The sequence below is a fragment of the Callospermophilus lateralis genome, chromosome 4 (genome assembly GCF_048772815.1).
Source record: "Callospermophilus lateralis isolate mCalLat2 chromosome 4, mCalLat2.hap1, whole genome shotgun sequence".
NCBI lineage: Eukaryota > Metazoa > Chordata > Mammalia > Rodentia > Sciuridae > Callospermophilus > Callospermophilus lateralis.
In genome coordinates, this window is record NC_135308.1 from 70,539,880 (window position 1) to 70,555,879 (window position 16,000).

General features: G+C 46.6%; 1 protein-coding gene across 2 annotated transcripts in view; it reads right to left on the minus strand.

The window, feature by feature from the left end:
* Ano2 (anoctamin 2) overlaps positions 1–16,000 on the minus strand; it is a 341,337-nt gene that overhangs the window by 324,117 nt on the left and 1,220 nt on the right. The window lies entirely within an intron of this gene.

Sequence of the window (16,000 nt, forward strand, 5' to 3'; positions counted from 1 at the left end):
GGCTACATCGGTGGTTGCAAAAGGGACCTGGGGATGTTAGCAAACCCAGGCAGGAAGTAACAATGAGCAGATTCAACCTGGAAAAATGTGGCCGATGCATCTGGGGATAAATAATCAGAAACACAAATACTCAGGTGGGAGGGAGATGCCTGGAACAGGAAGCAGCCAGACAGCATTTGGACAGGAGCTTGCAATGTGATCTAGTGACAAAGAAATTGCTGGGGGATTCATGAGCAGGACGCATGGAGGTGATACCCCAAAGAGAACACGGAAGGAACAGGGGCAGAGCCAAGCAGCTGTTCTTTGCCTCTCTGGAGGCCAGGACCAAGTGGACCAAGAGGCTGAGAGGGCAACAAGAGAGGTCTGGGTCAGACTCTAGAAAACATAGGTGATGTTATCTAAGGTGATGGAGATGTCCGAAGGCCTGGCACATGGGCAGCCTATTTCAGAGGTGGATGGTGGGGAAAAAAAAAAAAAAACCTTCAGACATCTGAGGCAGAGGAGTGTGTGATTCTGCAGAATGTGGAGCACTGACAGGCTTCTAGATGCCCACAGGAGACAGGAGATGGAAGAACCCCAACCATTAGAAAACCCTGAAATTCAAGATGTGGGGAAAGTCACGTGACCGATCCTGAGTCGGAGAGAAAGCTAAGAGCTCCGATCTGCAGACGGCCAGACCGCCCCCTTCCCCAGGCCCACAGGAAGATATTTTCCAATCCTCCTGTTGCTCCATTGCCTGAGACACAGGAGCCTCAAGATGAAGCTCCTGAGACAAATCTCTACGTACATTAGACCCAGCGGGGCCAATCAAATACCTGCCATCTGACCTCCTCTTTGCCATCATATAGTTGCTCTGGAGGGATTTAGGTTAGACCTTAAGAAGAACTTCCCTCCTGAGTTTTGAGACACTGCATGAGTCAGCAAAACAGCCAGTTTGTAATCTCTATTTCCAGAGTGGGTTTATAGGCTGGATTGTGCTTAGAGTTGTATAAAGAGGAGGTACCCTCTTCAACCAAAGCACAGTAAGAAGGTTATAGTTTCCCCTCATTTTAAACAAATTTGATACCTGAAAGTTCAGGTTCAAAAAAGCAGATAAATCAGGTTGATTGATCATGAAAAAAGGATTCACTATAACAACCTACATTAATACACTTAAATTTTGACGTGATTTTTTAAAATGGTGTTTTGCATAGCATGCTAGACTTGTAGCTCAAATCAGGGCACCCAAAATGGATGACTTATCCAGGGGCCCAAAAATAAAAGATCTCTGTGATTCCAGGTGAGTCTTTCCTGAGACCACCCAGCCTTGGGTGGTCTGATGTGGGGGTCTAACTTTGGAGAGATTTCTACGGACTCTAGAAAGAGCAAAGGGAAAAAGCAGCTGTCCTGCAGGTGGGGTCTCTCCGGGGCACCTGAGCAAGCAGGCAGGAGCTGGAGTCTCGCCCTGGTCCGTGAGCCAGGCCAGGAGAGGAAGGAGGAGTAAATAGCATAGAAGATCACGTCTAACTCACAGGTAGGTCATTCTGGAGGCCGGAAATACGGACAAGTTTTTGATGGGGCTTTGGGTGTGAGATGAAGGAACTAGCTTCTAACATACCCCAGTGGGCACTGTGACAAGTCTTATCTCACTTCATCATTTGTTTCCTTAGCAAATATTAAGCTCCCTCTGTGTGATGTGCCAGTCTTCTTCAAAATAACCTAACCCAATTATTTTTACAGATAAGAAAACTGAAGTGATCTGAGACATCCTACAATTTGTACAAAGGTTTGCATCACTTAAATGGCTGAGCTAGGATTCAGAGTCAATCCAGCATTCAAATGGGGTTTTCCATCAGAACTTTCTCCTTCGGAAACCCTCCCTCGCTCCACCACTCTTGGTTCTAGTCATTACAGCAAGAGAGTTAAGATGTGTATAGAGACAGATACACATACAGATATGGATATATGCACACAAACGCCGAGGTCTATACACACAAGTTTCAATTACCCAAACTCATAGAGGTGACAGTACCGATAAGCCACAGCCTGGAGGGAATTACACTCTGCATTTGGGGGAGGGAGATCCCAGCATATCTGTGTAATTCCACCCGGTTTAGGCTCGGATTAATGACTGAATTAGCTTCCATTTCCCGAGCATCCTAGCAGCAGGAGGGAATGACCCAGAATGCAAGAAACGAGGGGTAGATGAAGCACTTGCCCTCCGTAATCAGCCCCTACATGGAGGAAACCTGCATGTTTACGTGGGCCATCTTGCATGACGCCCCGGCAATTCCCTGCCACCTGTTTTCTTCTTTAAACACTGACCTCCCCGAATATGCCCTCCATGTGATCATCCTCTCCTTCGTCCCAGGGCTCACATGAGCCTCTCTGCACTTAAGAGGTGTTCCATGCTAAATGCTGCCAGGTTGATACAGCATTAGGTGCAATGTAAGCAGCTTATGGAAGCCGAGATAAAGGAAGGGGGGGCTCTCAAGGGCCATGACCCTTGCAAAAGGGAAGAGCCGGCCAACATGGTATGGTTTCCAGGCCTCTCCTCCACCTGTCGATGCCTGATACACCATATACTGAAAGCTTTGATCCCTATTGGAAATGCAGCTGTAGCAACAGGGCCAGACTAAGGAGTCTGAACGAGAGACCTGAGCGTGACCTGGAAGGAGGAGGGGAGCACAGAAGAGGGAGGCTGAGCCTGCCCAGGACAAATGTCTCGGCCCCACCATCATCTCTCCTGATGCTCAAGGGCAGGACTGAGCAGGACACACTTCCAAGGATCATCCCAGCCCTGCTACCAGTGGGCTGATATTCCACACTGGCTATTTTGTCCTCCCTGCCAAGGCCCAAGGAGACTCTGGAACCACACGGCCCTGACACTGCACAGCACTGGGTGATCTCTCATGGCTTGCAGTGTGGTCCCCAGCCTCGCCCTCCTGGGAACACTGGCTGCCTCTCACCCCTGCCAACTGGCTCCAGGTCCACACAGTTGTCTCAGGGGTAGTCCTGAGCGGTTTGAGCCTCACCACAAAAAAACAGCCTGTGGGTGATTAGAAGCTATTTGCAGAGATCCAGCAGCTCCTCACCCCACAATCTCCCATGGAGTCTGACTGGAGTGAAGGTCGGCATAACAGAGGGAACAAGCGAGAAGGCTTAGTGGAGAACAGTCTCCAGTTCAGAGCTCTTCTGTCTGGAGGAAGTGGAGTCCCCCTGCCGGAGAACCCCTGAGGCCAAGCCAGGGGTGGTGGAGACCGCTCCTGACACAAGTCCATGGGAAACAGTGTCTGAGGTTTTTTTTGCTGAAGCATTTTATAATCAGATCAAGGAGACTGGGCTGACGTGAACACTGCCATCATCAAAGCCATGACAACAGTAACCATCATGCCCCACGGAATTAGGTGCCGAAGGTAAACAGGCAAGGAGAGACGTGGAGAGAAAGGAAGGGTGGGAAGACAAAGAAGAACCCGCTAACCACCCCAGCAGGCCACCAAGTCTCTGTAACATTGGACCAGAGGACAACCTGTGCTGGGGCTCAGTTTACCCACAGGTCTCCTGACCACCAGCCCTTTTCCCCCTCTCTTCTGTCTCCCCCCATCCTTTGTCACACCTCTGGTTCGGTTTTGCTGTTGTCAGCCCCCTCCTCCAGTGGGCGGCTGTACGGGGGCTGCAGAGGCTCCAAATTGTTATGGTATTTTCTCCCATGATTAGAAAAGGAGATACGAGAACCAGGCCAGCGCTGCTACTGAAGAAGTAGGACTAGGAGAGGGTGTGCGCTGAGAGACGGGAGCAACCTGCTGAGCAGGGCTAAGGAAAAGATAAGAGGGGCTCCCTTTCCTTTGGAAAGCATTCCCACCAACCCCCACACCTGGGACCTCTTCCTTCTGGAACAACTCGGCAATGCACTGTCTTTGCTAGAGGTCATGTTTGCGTCGATTCGATAATATCGAGTATTTATTATGTGTCAAACACTGTCCCCCAAAATGAATACAATACAATCCCTATCTTCAGAGTCTTCAATCTATCCAGGGACAAGCATGGCTATAGGTGCGGTACTAAGCGTTTTGGGGAGGTTGCCCAGCTGTGAAATAAGGGCAACAGATTATGGACAGGTACAACATGGTATCAAATGTTACTAATAAAATCATGAGAAAGTCTCTTTCCAATTATCCTGCAAAGATTGAGTCTCAGTTTGATGGCAAGGCCTCTAACCTCTGATATTAGCTAAGCTCCTTAACAAAGAGTGAACAGGCTCCAGCCTCAGACCCTCTACAGCCAACAGTGTCCAGCTAGAAATCAGCAATGTCATTTTGTCTCTGTTGTGTTTATTTTGTAGTCATTGTCTACTTATTATCCAGTGATATGGGTTCTTCATTGTTTGTTTTTTTAAGTACTCAGAATTGAACCCAGAGGTGCTTAACCATTGAGCCACAACCTCAGCCCTTTTAATTTTTTTTGTTTGAGACAGGGTCTTACTGAGTCGCTTAGGGCCTCTCTAAGTTGCTGTGGTTGGCTTTGAACTTGCCATCCTCCTGGCTCAGTCACTGTGGGTTTTCCATTTCTGATAGACACAATATTCCCTTTCAAAACAAATTTGTTTCAAAAGTGAGCCAGATTAACAAAAGTATTCAGCAAATAACGGTACAGACAGTAGCAAATGGCTATGCCTAAAATCATGACACTGGTAAGCAGCGATATTCAAAATCAGAATGATGGGATCCAAACTGCTGAAAACTGTAAATCCTTTTGCTCAGGAAACAGAGAAAGAAGCAATTAGAATATGTGTCTTGAATAGTTAACTCTCTGTTGGTGTGTCTCTTGTTTCCCAACTGGATGGTGTGCCTCCTCCTTTGGGGATGCCTAATCCATTCATTAGACAGTTTCATTCATTCCGAAAATGAAGAAAAGTCAACTCAGCTCCTAGGGTGGCAAAAATGGAAAATTAAAGCACAAAGGAGAACAGGGTGAAGGAGCCAACTAGGGTCTATTTTATGACACTTTATAGTTTATGAAGTATTTTATCCTTGGAAGGTGTTGGCTACTGATCTCAGGTAAGAAAATGGACCCAGCACGGCTAAGAACCTTACACAAAGACATCAGCGAAGCCAGTTCTTCACTCTCCACACCTGAAGTTCTTCCTACTGTGTCACACTGCTAGAGAAGTCCAGGTGTCGAAGGGCAGAAGTCGCCTCCCAAAATAACCACTCATTCTTGAATCTTCCGCAGCACAGCTGGGACACCCAGACCCCACTCACAGGCCGTGGTCTGGGCGCGTCCCTCCCAGCTCCACAGTGCATAGTGAGAACAGTACATAGCAACACACACAACACTGTAACCACGGATGGGCAGTGAGTTCAGGGAGCCAGCAACAAACCCATGCAAACTCCAAGGGCCCCGGGGTTTCTGTTCTGAAGCCTTTGGGGGCCCCTGTGCTTGCATCTGACAACAGAAAACAAAACAACAGAACAGCACACTGATCAAATCCCACCCCTGAGTCCCTATTCCTGAAAGGTGCTGAACCCCACAGGCCTTCTCTGAGGCCTGAGCAACCTCCACCCCACAAAGGCCTGAGGATGAGCTAAGTGTAAGTTCCCTGGGCTGCAAGAGCTCTGAGAGAAGGAAGGAACACAGCCTGGACAGAAATAGACTCAGCCAGACAGACCCCAGCCCTTGACACGAGAGAATAATCCATTCCTCAGTGGAAACCCAGCGATCACCTGGTCCAGACCCGACTCTGACCCCTGGACAGCTGGGCTGCATAGAGAGTCCAGCAGCTGGCCACATCAGAGTGGAACATAGCAGATTAAACTGCCAAACCAGCAACGCCCCAGGACTGGAGTTCACATTCTGGGAGGCATCAGAATGTGCAGGATTCTCCAAGAGCCATGAATGACAATGTCTATCAATCTTCCTGGGAAGATTTACATATCCTCTGATTTTATTTTAATTTTTATTTGTTTATTGGTAGCAGGGATTGAACCCAGGAGCACTTAACCACTGAGCCACATCCTCAGCCCTTTTTATTTTTTATTTTGAGAAAGGGTCTCAATAAGTTTCTTAGGGTCTCTCTAAGTTGCTGAGGCTGGCTTTGAACTTGCAATTGATTCTCCTGTCTCAGCCTCACAAGCTGCTGGGATCACAGACATGCACCACCATGCCCAGGTATATCCTCTGATTTTAGCTGAATCCCTGGGCAATTCAAGAGGGAGGAGGGAAGACAGGTTCTCCAAAGTGCACCTGCTCTGTTCTGTACACAGTGACGTGGCTGACTCTGCCTGCTTTCTTCCTTTTACCTCCATTCTAACATCAGTTTGTTTTCTCTTACAATCACAGTACACAGACAAGGGAAGGCTGGAGTACATTAGGTGACCCATAGCTTGTGTTGGTGGCCTGGATATAAACAGAAGCATTATTGCCCCTGGAGATAATGCCACTCCACAGCAACCCTCCATTCCATTTGCCCCTTTGTTCATCCAGAACGGGAGTCAGCCTTTCAACCAGCATGCATCGTTCAGTGCTGTAGGTCACAGAAGGGCAGAGCAAGGGGCCTTGGAGACACACAGAAGATAGCAGGACACCCACAGGTCATGGTGTTCCTCACTAAACCCTTTACAAAGAGCCTTAAAATAGCAATATGCTTAATTCCAACATTCAAACAAGAAACAACTTAGAAAAATCTATAAGAATATGTGATCCAAAATATATATATATATCACAACCTGAACTAAGTTGTGAAGTTAAACATAATCAGCCAATTCTACATCTTTTCCATGAATGTTCTTTCCCTTCTCCACTCTCCTTCTTCCCCTCTACAAGTACTTACTGGCAGACAAGGAGTAATAGCCAGGGGGTGGCAGATCAGAACCTGGAACCTGCATATCCAGTGCTCAGCTCACTCTCAGATTGGGTCCAGTCATAGCAAGGACCAAACCACAAGTTTCCAAGTGCAACTAGTCATGCTGGCTCAGCTGATGCCAAGTGACCCACAAACCAAACCCCTGCAGAGAGACAACTCAGGAGCCTTCTCTGAGCCAGGCAGTTCCCAGACAGCAGCTGGGGTTGTCCTCATCTGGTCTCTCTTCACAGGCAGCCAGGCAAGACTGCCACCCACTGTCTGAGGCCTCTCCTAGGTTTTGCCAGATATGATCAAGGGTCTCTATTTTTGAGCCATGGAACCCTAGGACAGACAGATGGAACACTTTGACCACTTCTCAGAAAGCTTTTAAATGTATAAAATAGCCATGAAAGCTAACAAAACAAAATTTGTACTTATCAAATTTTTAACAAATTTGTGATAGAGTAATATGCTTACTTCTTTATCAGTGCATTAAATAATAAGACCTAGCAGCACATCTAAAAAGTGTCCTAATTTGAAAGTAGAGGAGAATGCAAATGTTTTTGAATGTATGTGCAATGACTACAATATGACAAATCTACATGTCACTTCCATAGGTGACAAAATCACAGACACTTGAAGTACTATAGGATTTTGTCTATATCCTCATTTGTGATAACTGCTAAATTTTAGTTAAGGGTTAATGAAAATAAAGATGCAGTTTCCTACCATCCAAGTTTATAAATTCTACCCCTGAATTCTATTCACAAAAATCATTAAGATTTAAGAAGCCCTGTTGCTGCCACATTGGTCCCAGGGTCATCAGTGACAAGATGAGCAGGGGTAGCAGTGAGACTTTTCCTGCAGTGAAGGGGCACTTAAGGCTGAAGCAGCCCAAGCACCACCTTCGACATCTATCAAGCACCAAATAGATCCACCGTGTTTATCTTCACACCACAAAGGGCCGAAGACTCTGCCACACCCCACAAACACTTTGGGTAAACCCTCTAAACGTGCATGGTCCACACTGGCATCTCTGCATGCTGTAGGTGATCAGATAAGGACAGGGAACACAGTCCATTCCCCTCTGTGGGGACCCCCAGCATCTGGGGTAGGGACAAGGAAGGTGATTTGGCCAACAGCTCTAAGGCAGGGTCAAGACCTCCTCGAATCACACCCCCCCAGGCACAACCCCAGGATTCTCTCCACAGCACTTTTAGACTTCATCATGAGATTCTCCCCTATCAATTCTGCCTCCCCTTGAAGACAGGGACCATGTCTCTTTTTCACTTCTGTGTCATCTCCCAGCCCAGCACCTGGCACCTAAGAGGTGCTCCATAAATCACTAAAGCAGAAGAAAGCAAGCCTGAGAATGAGCCTGGCAGGTTCCTCCTGGTAGTGCTTTCCCGTTCCCTTTGCCATTGTAACGACCACCCAAGAAGCCTCAAAGACCTGGAATTTTCAGGTAACAAAGCAGGACTTCTTTCTAGATGTGTGTCTCAGAGCCCAAAACATCCAATAATGCCATGAAGAAGAATGATTGACAGGATTGAGACCAACTGCTGAAGTCTCTCTTCACCAACTACAGAGGCTGCTGTAAATGCAGGTGGGAAACAGGAATGATACTCAGGATATCTGACAACCAGCACAGCACATAGTTAAGGCAAGAACAGGTCCCAGTCACCAACACCCAGTGTGGTCATAGCAGGAACACCAGGGGATACCAGCTTTGCAGGAAGGCAATAACTGAGCTACAAGGAAGACCGACCTAATAGAAGGAAGTTAACTCCCTTGACTAATGTGCTTACATAGGCTTCCTATCATCAATGGTTAATTTGATTAAGGCATTAACTAGCACCGTGACCACGTGCAAGTCATATCTTCTCTCTGGATTTCAGTTCCCACTCTCTGATGAAATTGAAAAAAATTTACCTCAAACCTTACAACTCTAGGGCACTGTGATCCCAGTTTTCTCATACATATCATGTATCTGTTACCAGACAGTCCCTGGTAACAGGAAAATCAGAAAAACACACAGCCAGTAGAGATGGGACCCAGGCCAAGTCCCTTAGCAAGACAATTGTGACTTCACTGATCTATGCCCTCTGGGATCACAGGATGGGACATGGCAAATCAAAGCCCAGAAACTTCCTTTTATCCCCATTTGAGGGATCCTGCAGGCCACCAGAAATGCCCATCCATAAATGAAAGATGATGGACATAAAGGACTTGAAAAGGGACCCACCTGCCTCTCTTTGCCTGCTTTTCTTGACTAGACCCAAGTGCCCAATTCCATTCAATTCTTGGACAATGCTTATTTATCTCCATGGCGGAGTGAGTGGACAGGCCAAACACCCCTCAGGTGAGTTATTTTTAAGAAAATGTGAGGAATAGGAATTGGAAGAGCTGGTTTCAAGGCCCAGCCTAGCTATTCTCCAGCTGGATAAAGTACTTCCTGTCCCCTAGTCCTTGGGAAGGGTCAATAGCTGCTCTACTTACCTCAGTAGATTTGCTAAAGTGAACAAATGAGAAGATGGAATGCTTGTTTATATCATCATCATCATCATCATCATCATCATCTCATTAGAAAAGGAAATAGATACTTACCCAGGTTTGGGGGACTTGACCCCTTCCTTCCTTTCTCCTGCCTCCCACCCCAGGCTGCCCCAGTCCTGCCCTCTGAAACCTGATCCTGCCTGCCCACCTGTGGCTCAGCTCTCAGCTCTGTGGTCCCAAGGGCAGGGCTACAGGGGCTGTCTTTGTTGGGTTACTGAAGCTCCCTTGGGGTAGAAAATAGATAGTTGAGAAGCCCAGGGCTCTAGATGCTGCTTGGGGGAGGGAGGTTAGTGGGACAGGAACACATCCAAGACCAGAGGGAAATCATCACGTTCTCCCTAGTCATTAGGGCATGTTAACAGCAGTGTGGCTGCTACCCACGCTCACAAAAGTGTGGCAGCCGTCACCAAGGAGCAGTGTGGACTTGGCATCATTATAAACTCACACATCACTTCCCCTGCCTTTACTATGGCCCCTCCACCCCACTCCTGAGGAGCACAGAGACTGATTTTATATGGCGTCAACGCAGGCCTCGGGACGCCCATCCCATAGAAATACACCACTGCCCTCACTCCAGCACCCAATGGTCTGCTTTCCGTGGATGCCCCAGGCAAAACAATGGGCATGAAGACTCCAGGGGATACTGTCACCCTAAAAGACAGAACATCAGGTTTTGCTAAGGATTCGAAGTCCTAGTTTCCTCTAGAAAAGCCAAGTCAAAGCAAGAATTGGGCATTCTAAGAGGAGGAGCTGGTTAGACATGAGCTCTATAAGAACCTGAGAAACAGAAGCAACTCTAAGGGCTGCACCCAGGAAGCTGTTTATTATACCACATAAGGGGAGATGTGCACCCAGGTTGGCCTGGTGCTTCTGAGAGGCCACAGCAACCTCCAATAGGCCCAAAAGCCCAGGGTCTGGTAGTTCACTGCTCTGGCACTATACGCTTCTCTGGAAAGGGAGGGCAAGGTATCTCATATTCCTACAAAGGGCCTGGCAACTCTCCCTGGGATGAGAAAAATTCGAGGAGGTCTGAAGCTCAGATGAGATTCAAATCCCAGATGGATAACTTAGTAGAAATGTTACCTTGGCCAAGTCACTTAGCCTCTCTGAGCCTCATCTCCTTAAAAAGACTGTAATAACAACTACATGTAGGATATGCATGAAGACTAATTGATCAAATCCAAGAAATAGCAAAAATGTGCCTTAGGAAGCACCCAGGAGACAGTAAAGTCAATTCCCGTCCTTAAAACCACACATTAAACTTGTTTTAGTCACCTTTTTCACTGCTGTGAGGACCCACCCAGAGCAGTCACAAAGGAGGTTTCAGAGGTCTCAGTCCATAGACAGCTGCCCTCATTTCCTGGGACTGGAGGTGAGTCTGAACATCGCGGCAGAAGAGCTTGGTGGAAGGAAACAGCTCACATGTTGATCAGGAAGCAGAGCGAGAGCTCTCCCCTAGCGAAATATATACCCCAAAGGCACGCCCCCAATGACCCACTGCCTCCAGCCACATCCCACCTGCCTTCAATCACCACTCAATTAATCTCATCAGGTGAATTAATTCACTGATTGGGTTAAGGCTCTCATAACCCAATCATTTCACCTCTGAACCTTTCTGCATTATCTCACACATGAGCTTTTGGGGAGCAATTCACATATAAACCACAACAAAACTCTAAAGACAGAGAATTTCCCAAAGTTACTACCACCTCATTCCAAAGATCTTAGAGGACAGATGGTCCTATCAGCTGTTTAATCAGGTGTAGAAAAGTGTTCCTGGAAAGGAGGTGAGAATGGGGGTGATGGCAGAGGTCAAGAAACAGAGGCTGCTGGTTTTAAGAAAGTGAGATGCATTCCTTGGACTCGGTGCAGTGATTTGGGTTGAGGTGAGAGATGCCCAGGCTCTGCCAGGTCTTCAGGGTCAGAATCAGGTGTTAGAGACAGTCTGTGATTTGGGGGAGGGGTTTCCTTTCTGCTGAGAGAAGGATTTGGGTCCCTCCTGGCTTCCCACCTGACTCCAAGTGGGGAAGGAGAGCTTAGCCTCTTGAACGGAGTGTGGTCCTGGGGCCTCCCAGCTGGCACATTGTCCTCTCTATGCCGGAACCTGCTGAAATAACCCATGTGCCTGCTGCAGATGCCAGACCACACCACACAATGCCAGCTTCTGCTGCCAGTTCTCTAACGCCCAAATCCCAGGAACACTAACCCTGAACAGGTGCGCACCTGGCCTCCTTTTCATTCCCAGTGTCAAAGACCTTACTGCCCACAAAGATGGAATTGTGAACCATGCCTGCTGGAATTCTAGGGCCTAAGGGCAGGGGAAGTTCATGCCTCAAAGTGCACAAACACCTCTCCTGGCCTCCCACATGCATGGCACTGTGCCTTGCTCTGGAGGTTCCCCCCACCCCCGGTGGTACCCATGCATCTGAGCCTCTGTCTCTGTCCTGCTGGCTCTTTGGGTCAGGACAGGAGGTTTGGAAGACAGTGGGAGGAAGTGGGAAGGTCAGACCTCCCAGAGCTGTCACAAGAGGCCCATTCAGCTCACCCTCTCTATAGCCCCAGCAGGACAAGAGGAGGCTCACTCTGGAAGCTCAAGCCTGAGCACACCTCCTGAGTTGCTTAAACTGGCCTCCCATTTGGAAGGGCTTCCTATCTCCAAAGAGATGGCCCTCAATTATACAAATTGGTAGTAAGTAAGGGTTCAAGTGTCTTTGTCACTCATAAGCATTTCCAGGAATGTCTCCAATGAAATTCTAGTCAAATGGTCAAAACTAAGAAAATATAGAGGCACACTGTAGCACAGTCATCTGATTAAATACAGAAACATCTTTAAAATATGAATGCAGACAATATCAATACGTGGAAATATGCACAAAGAATGAAAAACTAAAACACCAAAGGAAAGTACACACCAATTGTCCTCCTGTCAAAAGCTTGCCCAGATATCAACCAGGGTTGGAAATGAATTCTGAAATTCAAAGTTTGGTGGGTGCAAAATTATTTTGACCTAAAAGGCTAAGTGAATAATTTTTAATGTGTCTCTGACAGAGACCCATTTCCTCTCCATTTACCTTAAAGTCAAAATGAAATCAGAGCCTAAGACTGCCCCGCCCAAAAGGTGGGGAGTCCCAGCTGAGCAGGTAGGGCTGCACCTGCTCATCAACTGTTGCCAGCTGCAGTCAGGCAAAGTCCCCCTCCCATGCCCCTACCGCTGCTCAAGGCCAAGGCCAACCCCGTTGACATGGAGAAGAATTGTTCAGAACTTCACAGGCCCCAGCTGATGAATCCCCAAACAGTGTTTGGCACAAAGATGGTGCTGAGGAAGGGAGGGAGACAAAGAAAATCATGGAATGCCAGTCCTGAAGGAGGTGACAATCCATTTTCAGCCCTGTTTGGGTTGGCACATCTAAGCTCCCTTTACTATTAGGAAATGACTCAGTAAACTCCAGTGGCTGCAAACTGCTTTCCCATTAGAGATAATGGATGGGACGTACATGCAGAATGTGAAGTGTCTGAAAATCACAGTGCTGAGAGGAAAAAAGGAAACAATAAGCTATAAAACAGAGTGCTTTTATGTAAATTTAAAATACATACAGTTCTGAGAAACTGTCACCACTAAAAGGAGCCTAAGAGAACATGACTGCTAAATGTAATGAGGTGTCCTAGCTGGCATTCTAGAATAGAGGAGAGTTTGTTTTAAAATTAAGGAGCCAGGCATGGTGTAATCCCAGCAACTCAGGAGTCTGAGGCAGGAGGATTGCAAGTTCAAGGCCAGTCTCAGCAACTAAGGGAGACCCTGTCTCAAAAATAAATAGGGTTGTAGGTATGGTTCAGTGTTAGGGGGCCTCTGGGTTCAATTCCCAATACCACAAAATAAATAAAAATAAGAAAATAAAGCAATATGTATAAAGCATGGATGTTAGTTAATTATAATGTATCAGTATTAGTTCATTAATTGTAACAAATGATCCATACAAATAAATGTAAGATGCTAATAAGAGAGGAAACTGGGTACCAGGTAGGTGTATAGGAACTCTCTGTACTTTCTTTTCTTCTGTAAAAATAAAACTATTCAAAGTAATAATGTCTATTTTAAGATGAAAAACAAAATTGCATACAGCAATAACAGTGCTATACATTTTCCAGAACCACGATGCACTGGAATGATTGCCTGTGGAGGGAGTGGGCAGCAAAGAGTAAGGGGAATGTTACAGAAACAAGCAGTCCCTCTGCAGATCAGCAATAATAATGTGCCATGGTCAAGAAGGACAATTAACTCTTCACTGTGAGGTTCCACTACCATCATAATACTTATGATGAGGGGCCTGGGGAGACTGCACAACCTGGAATCCTCATAAAAGGAGAAGAGTTTAAGTGGGCCTTGAAGTCAGAGGTGGGAGCTGGGAGGGAGGAGCCCTGAGTGGTCATACACGAGAAACAACAATCCAGGACATGATACATGCCCCCTCTAACAGCCTCAGAGCTACTCTGTGCCCTCCCGATTTCCAGCCAAAGCCAGGAATATCCAGGAGCAGCCAAAGTGAAACATGCTAGATAGCATGGAAGACGAACAGAGATGCTAGCAGAAATCATGAGAGGGACCAGGACAGACCCATTTGAATTTTAAATTTGTAGTATAAACATATCCCCCATATTGAATAGGGCATATTCATAATAACTTAAAGAAGTTATTCTTTTTTGTGGGGTGGGGGGCACCAAGGATTTGAACTCAGGGGCACTTGACCACTGAGCCACATCCCCAGCCCTATTTTGTATTTTATTTAGAAACAGGGTGTCACTGAGTTGCTCAGCATTTCGCTGTTGTTGAGGCTGGCTTCAAACTCATGATCCTCCCGACTCAGCGCCCCAAGTCACTGGGATTACGGGCGTGCACCATGGCACTCTGCAAGAAGTTATTCTTTGTTGTTCTGAAATTCACATTTAACTAGGCACCATGCATTTTTATTCACCAAACCTGGCAACTCTAACAATAACACTGACTCATTGTTACTAAACATTTTAGCTAGTTGCCTTGTTATCTAAATACTTTGTTTAGTTGTCTTGTCTCAGCTTCCTAACAACCCAGTGAAGAATGTATTATTCCCTCTTTACAGACAAGCAAACTTCAACTCAAAAGGATCATGTAACCTAGCCAAGGTCCCGAGGCTGATAGAACATATGTCATCAGCCCTCAGAGACCACCCTCTTGAGCATGACACATGCCATTTTCCAACTCAGCCCTGAGCAAAGCCTTGACCTCCACTTCCTGAGACCCCACAATAGGCAGATAGACTGCAGCTCCCACAGAGGTGGTGGGAGCCAAGAGTTCTTTGCATGACCCTCAGAACATACCACTACCTTGAAGAAACCTCACCAGAACTCCAAATGGAGGCACCAAATAAGCTTTGGGTTTCAAAAAGTGAAAATCAGCAACCCCACAGCAAGAGAGCCCACTCTGGGAATGCCAACCCCAGAGGAGCACCTCCTACCTGAGAGGTCTGGATAAGCAACAGAGGTTGGCACCAAAAGGACATGAGCCCAGATGCATGACATCTACCAGGGGACAGAGAAAGAAAAGAATGATCTCTGGGGGTCCCTCCCAATTTGAGAATAGTATTAACTTGAATCTTACAAAATAGATTTCAGATGAGAATAACAGCTGAACCTTAAGCATAATACCTTTTAAAATAATTATAATGAGCACTAATTGAGTACCTACTATGTACAAGACAGTGGGCTAAATGTTTTCATTGCCCCATCTAATGGTGAGAGATGTAAAACCCACCATTCAGCAAGGCAACCATTATTTTGCAGATAAGGGGACTGAGACTCAGAGAAGCCACTCATTTATTCAACCAACATTTATTAAGCATCTTACTATGTGCCAGACCCTGTCTTAAGTGCTGGGATGTAGCAGCCAACTAAACAAGATCCTTTCTTCCCTGCTTTCATGGAGCTAGTGGAGAGATAGATAGATAGATAGATGATAGATAGATAGATAGATAGATAGATAGATAGATAGATAGATAGATAGATAGATCATGTTACTCTAAATAGCAGGGATAAGTGAGGGGAAGAAAAATAAAGCAGGAGCAAGGGACAGAAAATGACAGGAGTGAAGATATGTCATCAGGGGTACTTAGGGAAGATGTTTGGAAGGAGATAAGATTGGAGCTGAAACCTGAAGGGAAGGATGAGCATACACGGATCTGGACAGAGGGGACCCCCAGCACAAAGACAAGGCAAAGATAACCTAGCCACAATTGAGAAAAGGCTGGTGGCTAGGAATAGAGTGTGGGATGGTGACACAGGTAAGTGAGGGGTTTGGAGGAAATAACAAAGACAGATCATTTTTAAACCATCAGTGTGGATAAATGGATGGACAAGTGGATGGATGGATGGGGAGATGGAAAGAAGCAAGAACAGATATGTGGGAGAAAGAATTTCCATGGATTCTCTTGGACTGTCTGCTGACCGGAGGTGATGTATACATAGCTTACCAGTCAGTAAAATATGTCCTATCAGTTCCCCAGAATGTCCCTCAACAGCTCCTTCAGGGAGCCAGAACTGACACTATCCTTAGTAAAGGAGATCCCTTTATCTCCACAGAGGAATTTAGACCCA